Genomic DNA, 4714 nt, shown 5'->3' on the forward strand with positions numbered 1-4714 from the left:
TTCTGAAATGAAGCTCTAACAGCTGATCTTTGCATTTACAGTTTCCAAATGTATGCATATTTCCATAAACAAGCCTATAGATTAATGCAGGATGAGTAACCTTTGGTATCAACAGCATGCAAAAAGCACACACAACCTCAAATCTGCTTTACTTTGAGAAGGCAAGATCCCACCAGGTGAATGATGTACTGTTAATGGACAGGAAATTAGGTTTTGAGGAGAAAAGGTCCAAATTTCAAATAGAATTGTTGGAAGGCAGAGCGAAATTGTTGTCAAAGATGTATAATTCTTTTGTTAGAATGGTATACGAAAGATGAGTTGACAAAAGATGTGATGATAAAATGGGCAAAAGATTTTGGGTACAATATTGAATATGATGCGTGGTTGAAATTGTGGAATGAAACATTGACGTTTACTGCATGTACTGCTTTGAAAGAAAATGTAATGAAAATGATGTATAGATGGTATTTAACACCAGTTAAACTAGCTAAAATGTATAGAACGAGTAGTAAAGTTTGCTGGAAATGTAAAGATAAAGATGGTGAATTTTATCATATGTGGTGGACATGCGAAAAAGTAAAAAGATTTTGGGAAATGATATATAACGAACTGAAAAAGATTTTTAGGTACACTTCCCCAAAAAAACCTGAATCTTTTCTATTGGGATTGATAGGAGAGGAAATAGTAAAATGAGACCAGAGACTATTTATGTATGCTACAATCATGGCCAGGACTTTATTAGCCCAAAAATGGAAATCACAAGAGATACCGACGATTGAGGAGTGCCAGACGAAAACGATAGACTATGCAGAGTTAGCAAAGTTGACCTGCGGGATCCGTGATCAGGGAGAGACAAAGTACCAAAGAGAATGGAGTAAATTCATTGACTATATGGAGAAGAACTGTAGAAGTTTAAAGACAGTTGCAGGACTGAAATAAATCCTACGAACTGGTTTACAATGTGGGTAAAAAGGAACTGCGAGATAAGACTGAACAATAAAACTAAATGGCGGGAGGAAGGGAAGTCATAGCTCGGCAGAGCGAATTGAAGTGAGAGAAGGAGATAAGAGGTTTTGTATTTGTTTTGTTTATGTGTTGTTTGTCTATTTGGAAAATTGAAAAAAAAATTATTTGGAAAAAAAAGAGAGAAGGCAAGATCAGGCTTGTTCAGATCATTCCAACCATCTGTTTCTGAGCAGACAGCTGCTGCCCCTGTGAAGATAATCGACGAAAACTCCTATCATTTATTCATCCCAGCACCTTCAGAAACATCAGCACATCTGAACAAAGAGCAGTAGTGTTCAGAAGCCAAAACTTTATTAATTGTACCAGGCATCTGTATGGTTTTTGGTGCATGTGATAGTGAAATGAAAAGGAATCATTTTTCTAGAGCCTGTATCACATCTAGTGCATTTTCAGCAAGCCATCACTTGAAATGCAATGTTGTCTTTCACAATTTGTATAGTGCTTTTTGTACAACTAGGCCAGGGCTATCTAGGGCTGCATTCTCTTGGGTGGGGGGTATGGGGGATGACAAGCTGTTATAGGCCACATAACGAGGTGGTCAAAGTCAGATCAAAAAGTGTGTGGGGGGGGGGGGTCACCCACGTTTCTCTTGTGCTTGTAAGAGGTCTCCAAAGATCACTTGCAGAGGACTTTCCTCTTACTCTTCCTTCCACCACTCCATCAGTTTTGGCCTTCGCCTATTTCTCTCTCTCCTCCCCCCTTCTGCCTTTCTTTTCCTTTAGGCTTTTCCTATCTGCATGGCATTAGGCTGGGTGCACATGAATGTTATTTTATTTATATTCCTGTGTTTCTTCCAAGGAACAGCAGGGGACATAATATGACCCTGCCCTTCCACATGTTATCCTCACAACAACCCTGTGGAGGTAGATTAGGCTGAGAGATGACTGGCCCAAGTTTACTCAGTGAGTTTTATGTTGGTGGGGGGAGGGGGGGAGGGAGTTCTCGCAGGTCCTGGGTCCTAGTCTGATACTCGAACCCTTTCCTACACTTATGCTCTTTCCTTGTATTGCCAGCTTCATATTCCTACAATCACAGCATCTCTCTCACACCCCTGAAGGCTTCTTGAAGCCCAGTGGCAGCATAAGCATGAATAGGGCCATCAGTATGTTCAAAGTCACGCTCTACACAATATATCTTGTGCCCTTCACGTGGCATCAGTTTACCCAATCAGCAAAACCAAACTGAATTTTATGTTTACTATTTTTATGTGACTTCCTCTAGCTGTATTCTGCAGTGGAGGGGGAAACGTTAAATCAGAAGCTATCCTTAGGTACCAAAGATTCCCAAGAACTACAGAATCATGTGTTCTCACATATTTAAAAACAATAACCCAAGAATAGCTTGCACATCTTGAAGAAACCCAGTAAACCAGCATGTCAGGAACCCTTCCTAACATACTACTTTCCTGTGTGCAGAGGAAGGATCACAGTGGCATAAGCGAGATGTGATTGTGGAACCCAATATGTTCCAAATAAAGGAAATGCAGAGCCATGACATTAGCCTTAAGATGGGCAAACGGAACTACAGTATTAGGATAATTAATGCCAGGGATAGCCGTAAGACCGTCTATGGATTAACATGATTGTTTCTTGGTTTTTTGAAGTGATTTTGAGTTATTATACGGCACTGTATATAATAATGGTTTCATTTACTGCTGTTATATTAGTGTTACTTAATACTATTGGTCATTTTTCTGTTTAATTAAGTCCTTGTATGCCCTTGAGCCTGGTTCAGAAGTTCCAGCTGGTGCAGAATGTGGTGGCCAGACTGCTGGCAAGTGCTGGTGGTTGAGAACAATGACACAGTTGCCAAAACAGCTGCATGGGTTGCCCAGTTACTACCCAGCCAGGTTCAAGGTTCTTGTATTAATTTACAAAGCCCTGAACAACTTAGGCCCAGCAATTGCCTCAATCCTTATACCCAGCTTGATCACTGAGATCATCTGCAGGAGTGTCATTGGTCATTCCCCAGGTTATCGAGGCTTAACTGGCAACATGATTGGTCCAGTCCTGTGCAATACCAATTTTTAAACACCTGCTGAAATCTTTAATATTCTGCCAGGCCTATGCAGGCAATTAACATTACACAATGGTTAATTGATGCCTGTTTTATAAAAAAAACTTTTTATGGTTCTCATTGTACGGTTTGATGTGTAGGGGTTGTTAGGCATGGGGTGGTACCTCTGGTGGGGGACGCATTTCCTACTGAAATAGTTTGTCTACCTTTGGTCCCCAGTTTGCACTTAGCTCTCACTAGTGGCTCCTAGAAGATGTCAGTTTGAAATAGTGCTACCGTATACCCCAGGAACAGCTTTGACTGGCCGGCTAAACCAGGTGAGGGTAGCCATTGCGTCTTAAACCCTTGGTGAGTTAGGGAGATGGTTTGAGATCCACTGGCTAAGTGAGGGTAGCCAGGGGGAACCACCCAACTGGGAACCACTGTGCTAGGCTGTTGTGTTGCCTCAGTAATGGACTAAAGAAGAGCCAACAAACTGAATCCCAAACCAGATAAGATTGAGGCACTCTTAGTGGGTGGTTCCCCAGACCAGCGTTTCTCAACCGCTGTTCCGCGGCACACTAGTGTGCCGCGAGACGCTGGCTGGTGTGCCGTGACGTGCGGCGACGAGAAGGGCGATTTGCATTGTCACGTGCCTGGCGGCCGCCAATAACCAACGCTGACCCGCCGGAAAGCAATATTTCTCCTCCTCTTTCCCAAAGCTCAGTGCAAACGCCCACCGGAAAGCAATCTTTCTCCTCCTCTTTCCCAAAGCTCAGTGCAAACGAGCCTGGCGGCCGCCAATACGCATCACTAACCCAATATTTGGCAAGTGTTTCTTACAGTCATAATTATAATATAGGGCGGCACAGAGTTACATTTTTTAACTTTTTTAATGGTGGTGTGCCTCGTGATTTTTTTCACGGAACAAGTGTGCCGTGGCCCAAAAAAGGTTGAGAAACACTGCCCTAGACCAGATGGATGAGAGGTTGCCTGTTCTTGATGCACTTCATCTGAAGATGCAGATATGTAGCTTGGGGTACTTTTGCTGTGGCCTTGGTGGCACAGTGTGCCTTCCATCAGTTTGGCAGCTGGCCCAACTGTGCCCTGATCTGGACAGGGATGGCCTAGCTTCTGTTGATTATGCTCTGGTAACCTCTAGGTTAGATTACTACTACGTGTTATACATGGGGCTGCCTCTGAAGACAGCTGGGAAACTTCTGCTGGTGCAGATTTTAGCGGCCATATTGCTCACTAGGGCAAAACGGTTTGAATATGTAATGCCAATCCTGGCTCAACTGGCTGCACTGGCTGCCAATTACATTCTGGGCCCAATACAAAGTGACCTATAAGGCCTTAAACAGCTGAGGACCACAATACCTCAGGAACCTATCTTGGACCTTTGGCCATCACCTGAGGCCCTTCTTCATGTTCTGGGTGGGCCTTTTCTGTGGTGGCTCCCTGTTTATGGAAAGATCTGCCCAGGGAGGCTCACTTGGTACCTTCATTGCATATCTTTAGGCACCTGGCAAAAACATGCCTTTTCTCCCAGACCTTTTGGCTAATTAAACAATCTATGGCCTTTTAAACAGTGTGTGTGAGAGGGGGAGGGGTATTATTGTTATAGTTTGTTACTATGTTTTGTATTTTTGTGTTTTTATATTGTAAATCACCCTTTGATCCTTGGATAAAG

This window comes from Zootoca vivipara, chromosome Z2, assembly GCF_965207765.1.
Source record: "Zootoca vivipara chromosome Z2, rZooViv2.hap1.1, whole genome shotgun sequence".
Taxonomy (NCBI): Eukaryota; Metazoa; Chordata; class Lepidosauria; order Squamata; family Lacertidae; genus Zootoca; species Zootoca vivipara.